The 24,738-nt window shown below is 33.3% G+C and overlaps 1 protein-coding gene across 10 annotated transcripts in view; it reads right to left on the minus strand.

Annotated features, from left to right (window-relative positions):
• Positions 1-24,738, minus strand: part of LOC145277799 (adiponectin receptor protein 1-like) — a 315,074-nt gene that overhangs the window by 118,228 nt on the left and 172,108 nt on the right. Inside the window, exon 3 of one of the 10 annotated variants that reach the window (XM_080129646.1) lies at positions 732-1,169. The exons of the other annotated variants lie outside the window; for them this stretch is intronic. The gene's annotated coding sequence lies outside the window, so the exon portion shown is untranslated. The remainder of the gene's footprint in view (positions 1-731; positions 1,170-24,738) is intronic. 10 annotated transcript variants of the gene reach the window in all.

Below are 24,738 nucleotides of genomic sequence, written 5' to 3' on the forward strand. Positions count from 1 at the left end.
GTTAGTAATTTCCCAAAATTTTATTCAAATTCCTGCGATATTAACAAAGTTATGACATTTTATTCTTTATCAAGGAATTTCCATTTTCCATCGCTTTATTGTAGGTCTCTTAAAATGTTGTATTAGGGCAAAAATACAATGTCTAATCATGAAAACTTTACTTTTTATTATATTTTTCTGTTAAAGAATAATAAACAAAAGCACATTCTAGGTGCTAAGTCTCAAATAAATGAATTATTTATCGCCATATTCACCATTTTTTTAAATAACTTTAAACAACCTATTGTCCACTGAAGAAGTCAGTTGTTTGGGCTGAAAAGGAGTTATGGTTCTGGCGACATCAGCTACTTTCCTCCTCAGGGCATCCTTTAAAGTAAATTGCTCTCCTCCCTCATAAACATCTCTTTTCAATATTGAACAGAGATGTTCAATGCGGTTAAGATCCGGAAAACAAGGTAGCCAGCTCATGATGGGTTCTCCAAAGAAACCCATAGATTTAAGGAAGGCTGCAGTCGCCCTAGCAGAATGGGATTGTGTATTGTCATGCATAAAAATCACATGAAAGCCACGTGATAATGGTAGGTCAACCAACTTATTCCCAATGGTTCCCGCCCAAAACATGATGCCTCCACCTCCTTGTTGGCGATGAACTCTGTAAGGGATTGGAGTTCCATTCGAGTTCCAAACTTTGGCCCATCCATTCGGATCGTCAAGAGTAGAATGGGTCTCACCTGTAAATAGGACACGTTGGAAATCCATTTTCATGTAATTCAGTGCCCAAGCCTTTCGTTTTTCCCTATGTTGTTTGCTTAATGGAGGCCTTGGAATAGCTTTGATGTTCCTTGCCATCTCATTCAACACATTACATCAGGTCTGCCTGGATCTTGGATCGATTCCAGCTCTTGCATAAATGGAAGCACTGGTGTTGTTTGGGCTTCGGTTGACTTCCCTACGAATTTTCCGAATATCACTATGTGAAAGGTTTCTCCTGGTGCCCTTATCCTTTCTGGATTTGTTGTTGGGGTTGTTCATGAATGAAGCCAACGTTCTTGCATTCCTTTCCAGCTCCATAATCAAATCTTCGATGAACAATTTTTCTGCCAGTCCACCAACAATCCTTTCCTTTTTGATAACCGTTAATCGCTCCTTTTATTGGCATTTTTAAAGACCTGCAATAAAGTGATGGACAGTATAAATTATTTGATAATAAATAAAATGTCATAACTTCGTGAATATCGCATGGATTTGAATAAAATTTTGGGAAATAACTAACCTTCAAACAGTCATTTGATGATACACTTTTCATTTTATTGTGACATATATTTAGTGAAATATTGATATTTTACTAATCTGCAATAAAGCGATTGACACAGTTTATTTATATATATATATATATATATATATATATATATATATATACATACATACATACACATATGCATATAAATACATGTACACATATATATACACATACATGTACATATATATACACATATATACATACATACAGACACATAAATATACACATATACATATATATATATATATATATATATATATATACATATACACATATACATATATAATACATGAATATATGCATATATATATATGCATACATATATAATACATGAATACATACATAAATACCTGCAACCGAGAAGCCTCATCAAACACAGAATTGCACATATTTTGTGAAAGTTTCAATGACTGCAAAAAGTTAAGCTGCGTCCTGTACTTGATCTCCAAAAAGATGGAGAAAAAATTGATGCTGCTTTGACGAAACAACTTGAGGATGAGAGGAAATACTGGAGTTCCTACTGGAGTGGATCATAAATGTCATAAAGTTCTTGTGCAAAAGAGGGTTGGCCTTCAGAGGAACAGATGAAACAGTAGGGTCTCCTAACAACAGGAACTATTTAGGACTGTTGGAGCTCCTTGCAACTGTAGATCCATTCTTGTGCCAACATCCAGATGCATGCAAATCGTAGAAAAAGGCACACTTCCTACTTATCAAAGACCATTTGCAAAGAGATAGTCGAGATATTGGGAAAAACAGCTGAAGATATAATTATCAGTGAACTGTAAGAAGCTAAATACTTTTCCATATTACTAGATTCAGCACTGGACATTACTCCCACGGACCAGCTTTGCTTCACAGTAACATATGTTAAACAAAAGGGTCCGTAGAAAGCTTTCTGGCATTTCTGCCAATGGTGGGCATAATGCTCAGCAGATTTTCAACAGCCTCAAAGTACACCAGTAAGTAAGGGTATCAATCTTGCTGATTGCCGTGGACAGAGTTATGACAACACGTCTAACATGAGCAGGAAATATAATAAAATACAAGCATTTGTCAAAGAAAACTTTGGTGCTGTTGCAGAATATGTTCCCTGCTATGCCCATTCGTTGAATTTAGTTGGTGTATGTGCAGCACAAGGATGTCCAGAAGTAGTTCAGTTCTTTGACCTTGTTGAAAATATCTATGCATTCTTTGCTGCTTCAACACACCACTGGTCCATTCTGGAGTGTTCAGGTGTTGGAATGATAAAGAGGCTCTCTACAACATGATGGTCCTCTACAGACTTTTGAATATCATTGTTTTGAAGTTTTTGTTTTATATTTCTCCTCACAAATAAAACATTTCATTAGACTTTTTTTGGTTTGTTTTTGTAGTTGTAGAATATAGATCAAATCTATAAAATACTTGCCAGTCATTATTTGTACATGAAATCAATCTGCTACACACTTCGCACTTGGTAAATTCAGCTCTGGTAGGAGACAAGTCAGAAGTTCTTTAACTAAACTTAATAAAAAAATTTATTTTTCGTTTTTCATATTAGAATCTGTGAAATAATGTTATCAAGATTTTGTTTAAAAAAATTGATTTATAACACAGATTCTTGCTTGGTCTTGGTATAGACAATGGTTGCCTATTTGGAAAGTGCCAAAAACCATGCTGGCACTTAATATAAATGGTTATAAACTGGTTATAAAATGTCAAAATAAGAAAATTTAGATAAAAACATGAATGAATGTTAAAATGAATGATTGAGAATAAAAAAGGTTACAAATTAGCAAATTCTAATTAAATACACAGACAAGGTATTGTGAATGAAAGATTTAGAAAAACAGAATTAAAGAAAACAGTTACATATCTAAAATTTTACAACAATATGCAAATTATTTTTAGTGAATAATTTGGAAAAGTTTATGTACTCGTGTTTGATAAAGAATATTTCATGTGTATAATAAAACACAACTGTTAGAAATGTGTATATCTATGTTTGCCAGCATGAACGTCAGTGTATTAGTAATAAGCTATTGGATATATAAATTATATATTATATTTGTTTTGTCAGTGTGTGTGTGTGTGTATATGAGAAATTCTGTGAGTGAGTATAGCATGTAGCTCATTGTTAGTGTGTATGTATATGTGTGTGTCTGTTTCAAATTCATGATGCAATAGCTGTATTAATATTCCCTGCCCTGGTTGAGGGCCCGGGGGTGGTATATTCTGGTCTTCTGTCGACCTGCTTTATTTTGGTTTCAATTGTCACACTGGCTTGCTAACTCTACCGGTTGAAACAATTGGAATAATTTTTATTGATGATGAGTTTAACAACATATGGAAAATTTGTACTTTCTTGGGCAGTAAAAAGAAAACAGTAGTTAAATGATCAGAGAAGAAAAGAAAACAGTAGTTAAATGATCAGAAAAGAAAAGCTTTACAATTCAGTATTTTTCTATTCATTCATTCCCATTGCATGTCTACCTCATGACAAATTAATAAATATTTAGCTGCTCCTAGTTTTGTCCCAATTAAGAGTGCCCCATTTTAGAAAGCTGGATTTTTCCCACATTAAAAACAGATCCTGTGTCTAACTCTGCCGAGACACATTTTCTGTTATGAAGTCTATAAATAGTGAGGTGAGATGAACTGGATACTCATTTGAGTAATCATGCATGTTTTGACTTGAGTGATTTTGAGCTTTAAATATGACTGACAATATCTTTGACAGCTTGGAAAATGCACACACACATACACACACACACACACACACACACACACACACACACTAAGTGCAACTTAGTCTAAAAATCTGTTGAGGAAGAAGAAACAATGATCAACAGGATATAAGAGTCTGAATAACTTTTGGTTTGATACAGAAATGACGAAGACTGATTTTTCTAAGACAAAAAGCCATTCGAGGATAAGGGTCAATGAGATTGTTAGTTGGATGATGAAGAAACTATGGTAGGCTTAAATACAATTAAAGGAATAAACAAAATTTGATTACTTAAGCAGATGGCTTGATAAGTGTTTGCTTATATTAGACTTGAAGACAATCATGTGGTAGTCTGTAGGGAAGCAATCCAATGGAAATATATTCCAAAGATGGGATATTTTTTAAAAGAAATTCTGTTTAGAATTTTTCTGTTTGGTTTTAGGTAAACAGAGAAAGAAAGGAAAGTTCTTTGCAGTGATGGTAGGTGAGTTCTTGCTGTGAATGTTTTACATAGACGAATTATATGTTGGAGCTGAATCAAGCACCTTCCATAGAAATTACGATAGAGTAAAAAAAAAATGAGAAAGGGCATGCAGAGAAAAGAATAAATTATCCTCCACTTGATTGCAAAGTCGATTTTATACTTAAAAAAATCGACTTTTTATTTCTAAAATAAAAGTCATGTCCTCTTTTATGAATTGTTAACATTGGATTTGAAGATGATCATATTGGGAAGCAATCGCATGGTAATCTGTTCCATGGATCAGAAGTTCTTGGAAAAAACTATTCATGGAAATTTTGCTTAATTTTGACACACAGAGGAAAAAAGGAAAATTCTTTACAGCTGTAGGATGAGTTCTTCCTGTGAATGTAAAAACCTTCTCTTCATTGCATTTACATGTACTATTTGACCCATATTGTATAGTGACAATCATAATTTAATTTTAATATGCTAAAAGATAATTAACACTTCTTGTGGTGTTCTACCCTATTCTGTCACTTCATGGACTTTTCCCGACATTATGAATAGTGGTAACAGAGAGACACACTCTGATGAATCGAGAAGCAGTATCTGACTGCCCATTACTTCTGTACTTTCTGTAAATACAATCTCTTGTTAAGTACCTCCTTGTTGTCTTATTTATTTGTGGCCTTTTCAGGCTACAATAATTATAAATATCGAAAGGCGGACCATACGATGCAACTCTGTCAGTGAAATTTGAAAGATCTAGCAGAGTAGAATAATAATGTAAAGGATCATGTAAAATAAGTAGGAATTTCTTGACCACATGCTTTAAAAGTATGTAAAGAAGAAGACAAAGACTTATGTGTTAAAGAAAAAGAAAGAGAACGTTTAAGACTTGACTAGCATCAAGTGGTAAAGGGTGGATCAGAAACGAACTCATTAACATCTTCAGTCCTCCCTCCCACAGTTGCTGCACACCCTACAGTTAGTCTGATCAATTGCCAATCCTCTTTTATCAGCTGTTCTTTAATAATTAAATAAGAAATGCTTTGCAATATATGTAGGACACACATTATTTATACTCACTGTTATTGCAATGTGGTTGTAATCTGCAACTCTTGTCACAATTGTTTGTTTAACTTATAAGATATGGGAACTATGTTTTCTCTCATGTTTCTTTAAATAGCAGGTAAAGAAGAGATTGGGTATAAATTTACATGTTTTTCTCCTTTTTCTCTCATAGGCTTTAAATAAGTAATTGTTCAAAGCCAAAGCTGCAGGGGGACCTCTATAAAGTTCAAACTTTCCTCGCAGTAATAACCTAGTAGTGCGAAATCTAATTGGTTGACAGGGCTCTGATGAAAATCCAAGAGAGGTCGGCACAGGATCAATATCTTCTGATGGTCTTTATCTCTGCTTCTAGCAAGCAAAGACGTATCAGGTATGGAACCGCAAATCAATGGAGTGACTGTAGCAATGTTAATTCAGGACAATTCCTTTGTATGTTTTGGGCCAAACCTTCCCTGACTTCGCATGCAATTGCTAAGTCTTGCTGCTCTCCATGTCAGAGTTAACAACCTGTAATATTTCAGACTAGTGAATAGATGTGATCAAGAGGAGAATTTAATGCAATAGACAATTATATGGCATAATATTTGCGACCTCCATGCAGAAGTCCGACTTACTTTACAGTAACAGTAGCAACAACAGTGAATATTGTTATTACATATTAACTCTCGATTGAACAAAAGCTCAAATCAGTAGATTTTTCAACTAATCAAAACACATGTTTACTTCCAAAACTTGCACATAGTATAAAAACCCAAGCACATAGCTTTCTCCCACTGCTTCTGGTATTTTTCTTCCATAGAAAACACACATGGGTACAATCCAGTCAGTTTCTTTGATCTGAAAGGCTCTCAGTAAATTTTTTTTTTTTTTAATTACATTTTCACCCCAAACAAGGCACATTGCCACTTTGGTGTAGGGGGCTACTATCAGGGGAAGCAACTACTGGGGCACTATGTCCGGATTTGGGCAGCAAGATGTCGGTTCACGTTACACTTGAACTTCTGCATGTCAGTACAGTTAGGGAAGCAGGCACCTGGAATGGAATTCCAGAGTCTAGCAGTTCTGGGGAAGAAACTACTGGAGTAGAAAGATCTTTTACATCTAGGGATCTCTACTATGTGGGGGTGGGATTTAGCTGCCTGTCAGGTTTGTCGAGGGTGTCTACGTCATGGGGCACAAATGTCTGCAGTTCGTCAGAGCATTCACCATTAAAAGTGTCTGCAGTTCACCAGATCATTCACCATTGTAGAACAGGCAGAGAGATGCAACGTTTTGTCGATGGGACAGAGGCTGAAGCTTAGATGCCAGTTCAGGGCCTATCAGATTGGTGACTCTCTTTTGAACCTTGTCTAGGAGCGAGAGACTAGCAGCAGATGCACCGGCTCAAATGTGATAACAATACTCCATACATGGGCGAATGGAGGCCTTATAGAGGTACAGGATACTTTCAGGTGTCAGTAGTTTTCTAGCACGGTAGAGAGAGCCTACCTTCTTCGCAGCGGCCCTGGCAATGTTTTCAATATAATTGTTCCAACTCATGTTTCCTGTGAACGTTAGGCCAAGCAGTTTGAAAGATGTACTCTCAGACAGGGAGTCACTGGCCATTGCTATTGCTAGCAGAGAAGGTTTCTTGTAATTGTTGAAGGAAACCAGTTTAGTCTTGGCAGCATTGAATGTGACCATCCATTTATGTCCCTATTCTACTACAGATTGGAGGTCATCCTCTAGTGTTTCTGCCATTTCTTTAGATATGTGTTCATTTGTTTTCCTGTCATGCCTGTTATAGAGTGTGGTGTCATCAGCATATATACCCATCTCAGAGGCAGTTTTGTCGGGGAGGTCATTAATAAATATTAGGAACAATAGAGGTCCAAGGATAGATCTCTGAAGCACTCCCGCATTTATATCACACTGTTTAGATGTACGACCGTCGAGGACAACCTGGATTTTCCTCTTATCTAAGAAGGATTTAATTATGTTAAGTATTTTACCAGTGATACCGTATGATCTGATTTTCCTGAGGGGACCCTTGTGCCATACCCTGTCAAAAGCCTTAGATATATCTAGAGCTACCGCTCTGCCCTGCCCCGCTTTGTCCAGTGAATGGTATATACATTCAGAGATTACAGTGAGGATGTCAGCTGTGGAATGGGCTTGTCTAAATCCATATTGTTTGTCAGTCAGTTTAGCATCTGTAAGGTGCCGGACTAGAGCATGGTTAATTATGGTCTCAAATATTTTGGTGAAAAGTGGGAGGAGGCTAATGGGGCAATAATTTGATGTACCTGAGCAGGGGTGATTTTTAGATCGTCTAGCATGGCGTCTGTTTGCAAAGGAAAGTCAGGCAGGGGGTGGTTGGAAGGGTCCAGTATGGAGTTCGAGGCAAATCGTCTGGCAAGCATATTAGCCTTGTTGGTTGCTGAGCAAACAACCTCGTGATTGTTGGTTAGTGGGGGAATTGTTGATTGCTCATTATTTACTACACTGTTGTAGATTTTCCAGAAGTCACGATTTCCTAATTTTTTTGCTTCGATGCGTTTTTTAGTGGTTTCAGTAAATTCTCTCTTAGCTGTCGCTATTTCTTTCTTAACATTACTTCTAGCTTCTATATACTTCTGTTTGTTTGAACTGGACTTATGTTGGTTAAATCTGCAGTATGCATGCTGCCTTTGAGCAATGGCAGTTGTGCAAGTCGAAGTAAACCATTGGGGAGAGTGGGGTTTGCTATAAAATTTCCACATGGGAACATGTGCTTCAATTGCAGTTTTGAACCATTCAGTGGTCTCATTTGCGCACTGTTCAGCAGAAAGAGAAAAAATATTTCCCCATGGGGCATCTCTGATAAGATCTCTGATGGCTTCCCAGTCAGCCTTTTTATAATATCTCGTTGTTTTGAGCACTGGCTCTTCAGTTTTGGGTCTAGAATTTAGGGTGATTTCTACCATTATCACTGCATGGTCAGCGTTCCCGACACATATAACAGAGACGTTCACAAACTACTATAATCTGCAACAAAATAAACATGTCGTTCACATGCTCTCTCACTAACAAAACAGGCATGTTTATATATATGTACACATCTACGTACCTATCCTATGTACGTACACTATAACAGGTAAACAGACATAATGTCAGTCGAAATGAACACATATACGTAATTTCATCTTACAGACAAAACAACTCTTTAACTTAGGAACATTCCTTGGATACTCTTAACTCTCATTATTTACGAACTCTATGTCTTTAATTTTCTTAATAAGTTGTCAATAAAAAAGTATTTTGCATGGATAGATTTTATCATTATTTCTGATATTGCCTTTCTCTCTAAAACTAACAAATCAACAAGTGCTTTATAAGTTGGTTCTAATAAAAACTAAAGTTGGGCATTTACAAAAATTCACATTGTGAACAAATTATTTTATTCAAAAATGGAATTATTATCCATTTTCAAAGAATCCTCCAAAAACAAAATCAAACAAAATAATACAGTCTGCATATATTTATATATTTATATATTTATAGTTGCTCATTCATAACAGATTATTCACGGTTTGAGCCCTGAAGTTGATGCATTAGTTGAATCAAGCCACAGCCAGTCTTTTGTTGTGGATGTTGATATTTATATAATATATATTCGCTTCTCTAGGAGAGAGCAATTTAATTTAAGAAAAAAAATGGTTTCTACTTAGCTAATATGCAATATTATTTCCTGAACCAAATGGAAAATTTTACATAAACCAATTAGACTAATTAAATACACATTACATGTTACATTATAATAACTAGCAAGCTAGTCAAGACCGCTAAAACTTTAGCCCTTCACAGTCAGTGGTGATTAACGGTCTAAGGTATATGAATTTGTATGATAGAGCTACACTGATGAGTCTTCAAAAGACGAAACACATGTCCATCGATGTTGATGTCAATGGACAGTATGCATTTTTATGTAAACTTGATGCTTTTCAATTGATACAACTCAAGAAATCCTGAGTATGAATTCCAAACACTTAAAGTTATATATATATATATATATATATATATATATATATATATATATATATATATATATTATGGAAATCGCTCCAGACAAACAAGGTGTAAACCCACTTAATGTAAAGAGCTACAAGAATGAAAAATGATTATCACAAAGACAGGAGATGATTACTGATTTTAGTCTTGCAAAGGTCAAAGTTTAAAGTAGAGGGGAAACAGTCAGCAGATAGATAATTCCACAAGCTTGGGTTTTTCCTCAAGAGCAGAGCCATTCATGAGAATCTCAAGAAAAAAAGAAACATGCCTACAATTGAAAGACACTAGCTGAGTTTTTACAGGATTAAAAAAAAAAACAAGCTATTTCGCACCCTAATCTACAACTGAGCCCAAGCCAACTTCCAGATCATCTACATATTTCAACTGATTCGGGGGAAATGGGCGAGAAGCAATAGCAAAATAAAGAGTAGTATCACCAGCATACATATTAATTTTCTTAACAATATTCTCTGGAAGATCATTGATATAGAGAAGAAACAGAGTTGGGCCTAGAATAGAACTCTGAGTAACACCAACATTTATAGGAAAAGAGAATGAAAAGACACTAGAGTTACTTGCAATCTTCGATCAGAAAGAAAAGACCTAATGATGTCAAGAACCTCACTACCAATACCATAACCCTTCAGTTTATGTAGGAGACAAGGATGCCACACTCTGTCTAACGCACAATGGCCCTGCCCTCTCCTGAATTATTTATAAACTAGCAGATCTGCTCAGTTACAACAGTTAAAAGATCAGCAATTAAACAAAAACCACAGAAGCCATACTGAACATCACGAAAGACGCCCAGACTTTTCCAGAAAATCAACAAGCTTGCAATTGTCAAACCTTTCAAAAACTTTGCTGTGTGTGTGTGTGTGTGTGTGTGTGTGTGTGTGTGTGTGTGTGTGTGTGTGTGTGTGTGTGTGTGTGTGTGTTCAATTACTTGTGGAAGGGCATATGTAGTTTTATTCAATGGACTCTAGAGATTATGATTAAAGTAATATAAAGTGCTCATATACTAAAATTATGATATAATGTAATACAAAATAGTATATATATATATATATATATATATATATATATATATATATATATATATATATATATATATATATATATATATACACTTTAGAATAAAGTTATTTAACAATCAGCTGGTATGGAAACCCGTGATTATAAGATTTAAAAATAACCCGTTCTATTAACACGCTTAGCTTTAGTTTTACAAATTACTCACAAACATTATTATATTCTAAACCTTCAGTTTAATTCTCCCATTTAAAGGACATTATCAATACGTATAAAATTAACAAGAATAGCACCTTATGCATTAAATGATATTATTTGAGTTGACTAGATTAATTTGATTTAAACAGATTAAAGAAATTCAGATGTATTCACCCCCTCCCTATATCCCTTCATTACTACCTCCTCTCCTTGCCACTCTTTTTTTCTGCCTGTTCTAACGCACTATTGCTTCACCCCAGTAATAATATAGGTTTCTAATAAAAAGGTTTCTACCAGATTTTAAAATACTTTTCATTGGACCCATAAAGAAGAATTTCTCCAGGAATATGCCCGACCCGTATATCTACTCAGTTATGCGGATTACCCAATATACAGCTTGGATCTTATTACGTCACTGCTTTAAAGAACAGTCACCATGGATTTTACCGTGCAATTTGGATCTAAATTTTTATATTCTTTTCTTCAAATTCCCTTGCTACATGATTTCTGATTAATCAATTATTTTTGACTTTGATTTTCCATGTCTCACTGACTTTAGCAAATAGGGTACATACCTTTATAAATATTTGCTAATATTTTCTCTCGGAAGAGATGGTAGACATCGAAACCCTATAGGTTAAGGAGATAAAATTTCTAAAGAATTCTTTGTCTTGCTTAGAATAATAAAATTATTTGATATGAAACTCAAACATTGCACTTCAAAAAAGCTTTTTGGAAATTCATTGAATCACTATAACTTAATATACCAACCCCCAACAAAAAGAAAAACCCACCAGTAATCTAACACGAAAACAAAATCAAGCACTTAAAAAAATCCGACACAATAACATCTTAGTTATAAAGGAAGCAGACAAAGGTAGTGCAGTGGTAATAATGAATAAGAACTTCTATAAAACAAAAATTTTAGAATCACTAGAGAACGAAAATTATTACAAACCAATTAGCTCTAACATAGACGACACAACCATATCTAAAATAACAAAACTCTGCACAACATACAATAGTACATTAACTAAAAAAGAAAAAGACTTCCTTACAAACTTCACAACAAAAACAAACATCTTCTATGGGCTACCCAAAATACACAAATCTAACCAGGTAAGACATGCCATCAACATACAAAAGTCGGAGTACAAAAGCCCCCCAAACCCCAACGACCTCACATTCAGATCCATAGTAGCAGGACCATCATGCCCAATAAGCAGACTTAGCAACCTAATAGATATACTATAACAGCCCTTCACCAATCTAGTCAGAAGTTTTGTAAGAGATGACACACACTTCCTTAGCTCCCTACCACAAACAGTAGACGATGGGACAATACTAGCCACTATAGCAATATCCCACACAATCTAGGAAAAGAAGCTATCTCATATTGGATTGACAAACATATACAGACTTTACACCCCAGATTCAATAAACAATTCGTGATTGATAGCATCGACATAATCCTCAATAACAACTCCTTCCAATTCAATAAAGACAACTACATCCAAATACTAGGCACAGCAATGGGTACTAAAATGGCACCGACATATGCCACCCTTACACTCGCCTTCCAAGAAGAGACCCTTTATGAAAGGATAGAGCAAAAGTATGGGCACAATATAAAAACACTCTTCATAAAATCTTGGAAAAGATACCTAGACGATTGCTTTATCCTCTGGAGAACCAAATGGGGGGATATCAGAGAACTCCACACTTTGCTGCAAAATCTACATCCAAAAATAAACTTCACACTAGAACAAAGCCCCACAGAACTACCTTTCCTAGACATCCTAGTAACAATAAAAAACAACAACATAATCACAGACATCTACCACAAACCCACAGACACTCAAGAATACCTCCACTTCAAAAGCCACCATCCTAAAAACTGTCTAAAATCAATACCCTACTCCCTAGCACGTAGAGTCTGCACCATAGTAACAGACAGACACCTCTGTTCGACTAGACTGAATGAACTACAAATAACACTGCGGAAAAGAGGATATCCACTACCACTATTACAGAAAGGTATTGAACTGGCTGAAAAAATCCCAATAGACCAACTAAGAATCCCAAAATAACACAACAAAGAACAAATTTTAGCATACGTCTCTACACACAACACAAACAACTCAGAACTATTCACACAGATAATAAAAAACCTTATCCTCCTCAATCAGAACGACAAACTAAACAACATACTTAATACAACAAAAATAATAAAAAGCAGCCGCTAACCAAAAACTTAAAACACATCCTAACTTCCTCAAAACTCGTTCCACACACTACAAAAGGGGTTACAAAATGCAACAAACCGCGATGTGGAGTATGTGACATAATAATAGAAGGAAACACATACACATTCAAAAACCCAGCACAAACATTCAAAATAAAAAAGGATCTAAATTGCACCTCCAGAAATGTAGTATATGCACTAAGATGCACAGCATGCAACAAATCCTACATAGGCGCCACCAAAAATTTCAGCAATAGAGTGGCCTTACATAAGAGCAACATCAAAATTGCAGATTACAGACACCTCTATGTTTCAAAACACGTAGACACATGCAGTGGAAACAGCTTCAAAATAATGCCAATCTTCCAAACAGACAATTATTTTTATTTACTGGCACAGAAAAAAACCTTCATCACAAGATTCACCCCTGAACTGAACAGAGCCTAATATCATCACACAAAAACATGAAATGCAAAGCACACTCGCATGCACATCCATATAAATATACACCCCCATACATAAATCAGAACCGGCACATTAAAACACACACACATGCGCGTGCTTACAACCACACACAGACATAACACTCCTATCTCTAATACAACATACTGAACAATACCAACCCTACTTAACCTCGAAACAAACAACACTAGGAAACACCTAGAACCATAGTATAATATCTGTTCCAACACCCTGCTCCCCCCTCAGTCAGTGGAGGAGAAATCTCTCATGACTGAGACAACTATCATCCCTTCTATCATCCCCCTCCCATACCTATACCCCTCCAATTGGCCCCTCTCCTCTGGGGAACGAGATCTTCCCCACACTAGGAACCGATCCTGGGTCTGGCCATACCCACATGGGGAGACAAATAAATAGAAACATTAAAAAATCCCCTATACATATTTTTAAATACACCCCTCCCGAAAAGACTGAAACGAAAAATCACAATACTAAAATCTAAGAATCCAAGAAATAAATATCAAGATAGAATGAAAGTACCCCTACCCTTATTTCAGAAGAGCTGGTTCTCCCCCCGCCCCCTCTCCTCACACATACACATTAGTAACGACCTTGGATCACAGTCACCTTCCTAGGGAAGCAAATAACCTCATAATACTATAAAACAGTACACACATTTTCAAACCAATAAATAAAAACACACACACACATCCTACCCTAAAGGAAAAGAAAAAAACACAAGCAGAAAGAGAGCGTGAGAGAGAGAAACACAACACAGGAGTGACCACAGCCAAGGCCGCCGAGATATAATATATCTCGGTGGCCTCGCCACAGCCCAATAAAAGAGTAATAAAAATTGAACATTCCAATGAATAGTAGACACTTACACATTTCCACCCCTTGGAAACACTTCAAATGAACTACGAAAATGCTATTTTTACATCTCCAACACATTTTGAAAATAATTTCTGAAGAGGACGCTTCACAGAACGTCTGAAACGCGTTAAAAACGATTTCAATGATTTAAAAACATTATTACAATGATCTAAACATGATTCTCAATGAAAAACCAAGACACAGAATAATAAAATAATGTTAAAAAATACACATTGTTGGTGACTACCCCCTTATTTATATATATATATATATATATATATATATATATATATATATATATATATATATATATATAAGGAAGGAGCCATCTTCTTATTACCCCTAAATACCATCTCAAGCACTACTGTTTAATACTAAACTAAACAAACTGAAACACAATATGCCATCAACCGGATAAAGGTGAGTGCACTTTACATACTTAATAATTAAAACCCGAAAACGATTAACTATAATAATCTATGGGTCTAGCATGCTTGTAATTGGAATATTGATATATACCTACAAGAAGTATTATTATAAAGCAGCATTACATAAGGAAACCAACCACATAATTTATCACAAATGATAACTAAATACTCTAGCTAGAGGGTTTTGGGAATGGAATACTCCACAAATATAGACAAATATATACTATTGTGTGCCAGGTTGTATGTATATGGTCTGGAAAACCTATCTCTATAATGAAGCATATAAACCAATAAAATATATTTATACTCTTGTATTGAGGAAAAGATAAACAACCCAACTTAAAGAATGACAACCATCAAAATTAAGTGTATATATAGATATCAAAACCTTTGCTGCTGTAATTACTTCAGACATCGCAGTAGAGTGGAAAATATAACTCCCATTATACCACTTTTATTTAAATCATATAAATAAGCTTGTATATCTGTTCACTGGCTGCTAATTTGACCACATGGACATATATCTTAAATAAATAAATAATTTGAAAACGAGAAACAAATCGATTTAAACAAGGGAGAAATAAAATAAATAAACAAATAAATAGAGCTTATCAATAAAATAGATAAATAATGAAGTCGCCACTAGAAAAGAAAAAACAACCATATAAATCTAAGATAGGGAAGTAACAGCGATGAGGGTATATTACTTCAGATCAAAGCAAAAACTTAGGCCAATAAACAACTGCCAAGTAAAAATAATACCATTTCCTCACTGTTGCTACGGCTTTACCCCATCAGATCGTACTTCCCCCTTTTTCTTCAACACCCCCTACTCCCTTCCTTCACCACACCTCCCTTCCCAATCTGTACTGTTCACATTTGCAAAGCATACATCCCACTTTCTTCCAGAGTGTAAGCCACACCCGAATATCTTATAAAGAACGAATGTCATCTTGACTCTCTTTCAACATCACTCCTTCTTTTGTCTGATGAAGTGGTCTCTTTGAATGTGAATTCCACTGAAACATGTATGCACATATGTAACTAATAATGTTTGTATGATAAACAGACTCTCTCTCTCTCTCTCTCTCTATATATATATATATATATATATATATATATATATATATATATATATATTCCCTCTGCTTTACTATTTTTTAATTTTTAATTTTTACCAAGTATACACTATGGCTTACTTGTAGTTTCATTAAATACTTTGCAACCATAATCTTATTCTGCATTTTGCTAATTCTTACCCTCTGTTGAGAAGGAAAGTATTTCTTTCGAAACTCTGTGGATTAAGGACAATCCACTTAATTTGTGTTTCCTCTTTGAAAATTAAATATGTTTTTAACTCTTCTTAAAGTGTTTTTAACATATTTTATTAATTTTTTGTTCTTGACGTTAGCATCATACATACATATCCGTTCAAATGTTGTTTTGGTTATTCTATTTTATTATCCGTTGTTGCAAGAAAAACACTAATCTATATATCTATAAAAGTGAAAATGTCTGTCTGTCTGTCTGTATGTCTGTCTGTGTACATTTAACTCTGTCAATTTTAGGTTATCAGACTCGAAATTTGACATACGGGGTTTGGGAAAATCTTTTTAATCAGGTTTCTGCCAGAAATTTTGCTGTTAAGGGGTCAAAGTTCAACGCTTTGACCTTTGAGAATTCTACCAAACTCCTCCGCCATTTTTGGGTCTAAACACTTGAAAATTTAGATATAGGTTTCTTGGACATGGATTTAACTTTATAATTTAATTTGAGCCCAAAACAATAAATGCTAAGGGGTCATACTTGGGGTCAAATTTTTAAATAATTGACCTCTGTGGTCTATACGAAATTACTCAGCTAATTTTTGGTCTAAACATTTGAAATTTTACATAAAGTCAATTCAGACCTAGGGCAAGCTTTTTAATCAGTTTTGACTGAAAATTTGGTTGCCAATGGGTCAAAGTTCAAAAGATTTGACCTTTGCGGTCTCTAGCAAATTATTAAGCCAATTTTGGGTCTAGCATTTGAAATTTTACATAAAGGATATTCAGACATGCAGCAAACTTTTAAATCAGGTTTTGGGTGAAAATTTGGCTGCCAAGAAGTCAAAGTTGAAAGAGTTGACCTTTTCAGCCTCTACCAAATTCCTCCACCAATTTTGTGTCTAAATACTTGAAAGTTTAGATTATAGGTTACTTGGACATTTGTCAAATATTTTAATTTGATTTAAACCCCAAACAATAAATGTTAAAGGGTCAAAATTGGGATCAAAGTTTTAAAAAATTTGACCCCTGCTGCCTCTATCAACTTTTATCTATGGTAATTAAGGAAGCCTATTATATAGAAAGGCATTACGGTGCATATGCACACTTTATAATATATACATATGCACATAAAGTTATGAACAGTACATAGGGCCCGAGCAAAGCCGGGCTGAACTGCTAATCTCCTTAAAAAGGTATTTCTTTGATCATTATATTTCAAACAAAATGAACTTTTAAAGCTCTCAGACTTTTCAAGCTGAGGAGCTCAGGAGCTAAACTGATCACACCTTTTTTGTTAGGTTCAGTATTTAAGCTAAAATGGGCCAGGTTTTATTTAATAAAAACTAAGCATGGCATTTGAAAAAAGAAAGTATGAATTGACCAATAATCAACAGTGTCTTAATTACAAACGAACCCTTTTATAAAGAAAAGTATGAGAAACGTGTTTGTAAGTAACCCTTAAATGAAAAATAAAAGTAAATGAGGAACGCTAATGCTTACTAAAGAAATAAGAATTATTCATCTTAGCTGATTTTCTCTTAAGGTGATTATTTAAGAATTTCTACATGTTATCAAATTATCGGCTAGAGTCAAGCATATATTAAAATAAATTGTAGCAAAGTAGGTGAACCTATTGCAAAACATAGTATAACAATAATAAATGAAAATTGCCCACTCAGAATCAAAATTTGATTTGTCAGATTAAATGCTATTTAGGTCCAATTTTAAAAACCCGTTGAACATAATTATATACATCATATTATATACTTGAAGAAAAAAGAAGTGAAGATATATTCATCCAGATTAACGTTTCAAATTAATGTCTACCCATCCCTATCTCCCAATAATCAAAAGAAAAGAAAATTAAAGGAAGAAAAGTAAAGATAGCAAAGTCAAAGTTGTTTTTTTCCTTTTCGTCTTGCAGAAATGAATCAGGGTTTTTCAACTCGCGATAGTTCAGTCCTATACTATGAAAATAATGAAAGGAAATTAGAAAGACTTACATTGGAAACCAAATACAAGTCACACAACACCTGCTGTCTGACATAGATTTAGAAATAAATTCTCACTAAAAAGTCACAAGTAGGTGTTTTTAGGTCGTCAGAAATTATAATAATTCATGCAGTAAATATCAAATTACTGATGTAATTCAATGACTTTATATGAATACTAGCTAGTTTTGTCAGCTTGCTATCACTTTACAATATTTGTTACTTGAAACATCAATTTAAAATATACATTTCATTCATAACTCCTAGAAGCAGCTTATCCTGCCTTGACAGAATTCAAAATAGACTTTGTAGCCTAGTGCGGGATGCCTTTTTCTCATCCCTGCAACCTCTTTGCCACAGAAGAGACACTGCAAGCCTGTCTCTGCTCTATCGTTATTTTCATGGCAAATGCTAATCTGAGCTTCATTTTGTGCCTCCACCCTGTTCTGACGTTCCCGAAAAACACTCGTCTAGCTGAAACCACTATCAATAATTTCCCCCACTCTTTATCTGTGCCTAAACCTAAATATATGGACGCAACTTCTTTCCTAGAACTACACGCCTGTGGAACTCTCTTCCGTTTTCCTGCTTTCCAACTGACTACAATGTGGTCGTTTTCAAGTCCAACATGAACAAGTCTTTGATGAGCCGTCCCCTTAAGCAATCCAATTAAGTGGCGTAGCTAAGGGGTGAGACGAGGGGGGGGGGTAACAACCAAAAAGGAGTGACAAAATTTCACTTCCAAAAAATTTTTCAGTCAGGGTAAAGTGAGAAAATAGTCGGAAATGGAATTTATCATATATTATTTAATGTTTAAGTTTTTAATTTAAATATTACAAACTCTTAAAAAGAAAGTAATTATTGAAAATCTTTTTTGCCGATTGTTATTGAAAACTTTGTATTTTTGACGTTTTAATAGTACATTTGAAACACTCATTTCATTTTTTAAGTGTGAAAAATAAAAATTAGAAAGAAATGTTTATGTTAAGGGGCATAAGTGCAACAAATTCATTGGAGCACATTCCGTTGTCGTACTTGTAAAACAAGCATATGAGCACAGTATTGCAGTAATGAGATAGAGACTAGAGTTTGGTAGCCAATGTGGAACCTATTACGTTAGAGACTGTTTTTAGTGCAGACACTGATGAAGCATTTTTTCCCATCATTTTCGACCGAGGGTGTACACTAGTAGGGCAATTACTGAATGTTATATTGAACACGATCAGTGTGAAGTAAGCGAAACTAATAGTGACATTCAGTAATTAAGATTAAATGCTGACTTTACCTTATATGTACAATCATGAGCCACCTCGGCCATGATTACAACAAAGACACACTATCTACTGACTTTTTAATGCGGTGAATATAACATTAGAACTGTGATAATCCAATGAATGAACATTTCTCCTTTTGCTCCTGTTGTATCCAAACCAATCAAGTGCACGCATATTTTGTTAATAAAGATTTAACTCAGCTTTTATATATTTAACAGAGGATTAGCAAGGTCAGAACATGTAATGTTGTTAGCAAATCAAGAACCTGACTGGCTTCATATTTTGTAATGTTTATATACAACATCCCACAGCTAAATGTGTAGATTTTATTTTTTTTAATTATTTGGATTATTCAGACTACTGTTCTCATCTTGAGTGTTATTTGTACACCCGATGTAACTTCTGACCCTTTTCAATCATGCATTGTTGAACTCGAAAATTCTTTGGAATTCTGAATGGAACCTTTTATTTAATCCACAGGGATAGCTTGCTCTCGTTCTGTCAGCCATAACCAGCCAGAAGTCTTATGTAATTTATAATTATATTTTTAATATCGCCCATACTAAGGATTGAACCTTCAACCTCCAAAATATTGTCATTTAGAACTGATTATCACTTTTATTGATTGTACCACAAGTTACAGTGGTCAGCATGTTGTGAGAATAAAAGTAATCTGAATAATCCAAATAATCTTTATCTAAAAAAATTCGAAAACATTTTTGACTTCTCCTAAAATAACTAATGCAGAATTAAACTCTATATAATTAGCTGCCCTTACTGTACATGAGTCAGAAAATAAGTTGTTTTTTTATTGCAAAAAAAAAAACATAGTCCAAGAAAAATAAAGATAAATTAGCTATTCATAATGAAATATGGATATGCAGGACAGAACTTATCAATGATGTCTTCTTTTTTTGTGTACAAGACTAGCTAACTTGGCTGGCTTGCTGTCACTGGACAAAGTTCGCTTCTTGAAATACTTGAAAGAACAATTTTAAATAATAAACTTTTTATTCATAATTTTGTTGTAAACATGCAACAAAAACTTTTCTCACTTATTTGTATAAGTAAACATTATCATTTAGGCAAAACGATTAAATAAATCTGCTTATCTTTTGAATATGAATGTAAAGAAAGGAAAAAAAGTGTGGGGGCGCTTTGTTACAATTTAGAAATGGGCCACAACTTGTTGGAAATCAAATCAGTCACCTCTAAAGAAAGCACAGGAAAAGAACATTTGAACACAAATGATAAATATTTATTAACGAAATAAAATATTTCTAAGCAGAACTATTTGCTATATTAAAATAAAAACAATCAGTTCTATTAAAAAATAATAACAGAGAATAGTTAATTAATAAAATGTTCTTTTGCAAAACAATATATAAATTAGGAAGTAGGTCAAATAAAAAAGAATAACCTTGCTATATTCTTCGATGTGCTGAGTTAATTAGATTGGTTACATTATTATTGCTGTTTTTTTTACTCTTTTGCACTAATATATGTTATTTAAAGCCTTTATTATTAGCACTGTACTGGTTCATTTTATTATTATTATTAATATTTTTTAATTATCGATTCACTATTTTATTTTTAATCTTTTTATATTCCAAATTAAACTTTATTTTGTATCTACAATTTGTAGCTATTTCGCTTCTATAATTAAGTAATTTTTCTATATTTTTAAAACTTGAAAATTTCTAATTTTTCACTAAAACATGAATTACATGGATCATTTAAATATTTGCATGTATTAGCTCATCTTAAGATTTTTCATTTAACTACCAACAACCAAAACCTCTTTTTGATTACAATAACTTTTTCTCCATATCAGTTTCTCTTATATAGAAAGATTATTCAGTTTTTATTGCTATTATTATTATTATTATTATTATTATTATTATTATTATTATTATTATTGCTATATTTGCATATTTATATATATTTGTTGCATATTTATATATATTTGTTGTTATATCTGTTCAATTTTCTTGGAATTTTATTTTGATGTTTCTTTTCACTATGCTCATTTAATATTTTATTATTGTGAGCTTTAATGATCAGTCGCAAATTCTTACAGCAGTTTTAAGCAATTTTTATCGAAAATTATATTTAAACTAGTAAAGAATTCATGAATAAGATTTAGGAATTTATTACCTAGTTTACTTTTCAGCATCTGGTGGAGTGAGTAATATTATCTGTCTCTTTCTTCTATGTTTATAATTATTGTTGTATCTTATTTTTTTTATATTTAATTTCAATAGAGTCATGTTTTAGATGTTACTTAAATTTTTAAATAACATCTAAAATTTTAGCTAGTGGAATTTTTAGAAAGTATACATCTAACAGAACTATGGGGTAAGTTTGTCATTCATTGGAAGTGGTTGAACTTTGAGTTGACACATATGAGATTTATATATAGATATACAGATATCTTTTCTATATGGCTTACTAAATTATTGGTATTTTTAAATAGAATTTTTCAAGTTAAATTAAATTATTACAGTATTGTTTAATCATTAAAGTATTAATTGAAACAAATTATTATAAAAATGTAATTGATATTTTAAAAAGTGATGTTGCTTCTATCTTTATTGATATAATTATAAATTTCTTCCAAAACATTTATTCAGAATTTGAAAACCAGAATCGACTTTCTATCCAATTTCTTTTGAGTTTCAAAAGGTCACCAAATAATTCATTCTTTTATTTCAACTATCAATAGAAATTTGATTTAAGAATATATCAGAATGCATTCAGATGGATTTGATTTCATAATCAAATAATTTTTTAATAGTATTTAAAATTTCCATTTTTATTTTATACTATTGCATTTATGATTTCAGCATATATTTTTGATAAATATTCAATAAAAAATAATTTAATATGCAATTATTAAAGTTACGTTTATGTGAGAAATACACATGCACGTGATGTTGCCTCCTAATTTTTGTAATCTAGAAATACACATGCACATCACGATTGATGATTAGCATGAAGCCCCATTTACAACATGCTGACAATTCAATGGAATTTTTATAAAAATAGATTTATTCTTGCAAAATAAGACAACGATCTTTACTAATAAGCCACTGCTTATCAAGGCTAAAATTCACTCGAAGATAAGTGTTAATGAGATGGGTGAATAGTTGAATGATGAAGATTATTATGAGAGGACTGAAACTGTAAATGGTCTAAACAAAATGTGCTTATTTATGAGCACAGTTTATGACAAGTATTTCTTAGCATTGAATTTATGTTGTACTCTACAATAAAGTAGTCCTGTGATAATGTGTTCCACAGATGGATAGTTCTTGAAAAGAAACTATGTTCATGGAAGTTTCGTTTGATAATAGGTACTTGGAGAAAGAAAGGAAAGTTCTTTGCGGTTGTGGTAGTATGACGAGTTCTTGTTATAAATGTCTTGTAAGAAGAACCAGAAATTTAAGTCCAGTAAATCATCTATAGAAATAATGATATAGTAGAAAAAGCTGTAGAGAATAAATAAGGTATTTCTGCGATCACTGATGTAAACTATTATCGGTAGTTTGATATTTTATGGGATAAAAAGTAGATAATTCACTCATCATTTCAATCGCGACGTCCCTTTATTCAATTGTGCTTTTTTAGCACTGATAATTAGATGTGGAAAATGTATAAGGAAATCAGCATCAATGAATCGTTTTTTTTTTTTTTTCAATCAACTAACAAGCAAGGGATTGGCAAACTCCACCCACACATTAAAACTTCCCTCATATGAATATCGCTTACATATGCACATGGGAAAGATGAGGTGGAAAAGGAATACACATTACGCCTTTAAAAAATCCTAAAATCAAAACTAAGCCGCAAAATATAATAACTACCATTAACCAGCTTGTATTCCCTGTCATGGTTTCGGTGTTATTGACTAGTAACAATGTGATATCAATAGCTCAATACTAAGGTTAGAAAAATGTTAGGCCTACAGAGAATAATATACCGAAATCAATGCATGAACTGGATATATGTACAATAAAAAGAAGGAGGTATAGGCCACACTGAAAATCAATCATGCATATCGAGCCACTATAGTAAACATGGGACAATACATCAAAAGCTGAACAGATATGACAAAGGGAATGATGATGGATCACCATGAATATCTCTCAACAAGCCTCAATCATAAAGCTACAAACTGGCTCATATGAGAGACAGTGCGCTCACTCCTAGTGACATAATGTCTAGTGACAGTACTTACTACTTAGTACTTAGTACTTTACCAGATCAGATGAATTCTGGTTCTGGAATCCGGTAAGATAAAGAAAAAAAATCACAATAAAAATATGCTATAACATATGTTAGAGAGAGGAAAATTAATTTTCTTCACTGCTTTATTTACTCAAGATTTGAGAAGCAGCAAAGAACTTTAAATTAAATATATTTGTATCTTATGAAGAAATCAAGTGTTAGCCCCAATAAGGGGTGTCTTAATCACTATGAACTTATTGAAGTAAACTGAAAAAATAAAATAAAATATACACAGATATAAAAGAAGTAAACAGACATGCTACAAAAAATAATTCCTACATGTTAAAAGTTTCTGCTTTAATTTGCTAACGATCAATACTCAGATGCACAAAGCAGCAGTAAAAGTTTGAAATTGTCTACAGATGAACTGTAGATACGGCAAAACACGTGTCTGTGGATAACTATTTTATAAATAAAACTCATAACTAAATAAAAAACAACGAATATATGTATACTTATATATATGCATTTGTGTGTATACCTGTGTATGTGTGTGTGTGATAGATAGATAGATAGATAAATAGATGGATAGATAGATAGATAGATAGATAGATAGATATTTGTTTGAGTCCAAAAATATAGAGTGATTATTTTGATCTAAGGGAGACTAACTCCTAAGAGGAGATAATTCATATTGAATTTAATTATCGTTGAAATTAACAGAAATCGACAATAAAAATAGCATGTAATTTCAACTGGGATCTCCATAGCAAAACGGTATGTGCATCCTATCATAGTTTCTATGGTTGGGGATTCGAATCCTGGTTTAATCAGTCATGTTGTAGGTATTGTGAAAATTATTTTATGAGTTACGTACATACATATATATATATATATATTACGGCTACTATATTATATGACTGAAAATGAACATCGCTTTGAAACAGTTGTAAACAACGTTAACACCATTGTGTATTCTCTTTACTTGGAATATAATTTGAAAATAATTTAAATCGTTAAAAATATGCACATACGCATATTTATACAAATACATAGTTGTGTGAGTACATACATGTTCACTGATACATGTATGCGTGCGGACATACATATCCACACGTCCTGTTCTAGTATTATGTATACCATCAGACACAAAGAAGA

This window comes from Euprymna scolopes, chromosome 6, assembly GCF_053919585.1.
Source record: "Euprymna scolopes isolate OS-2025 chromosome 6, ASM5391958v1, whole genome shotgun sequence".
NCBI lineage: Eukaryota > Metazoa > Mollusca > Cephalopoda > Sepiida > Sepiolidae > Euprymna > Euprymna scolopes.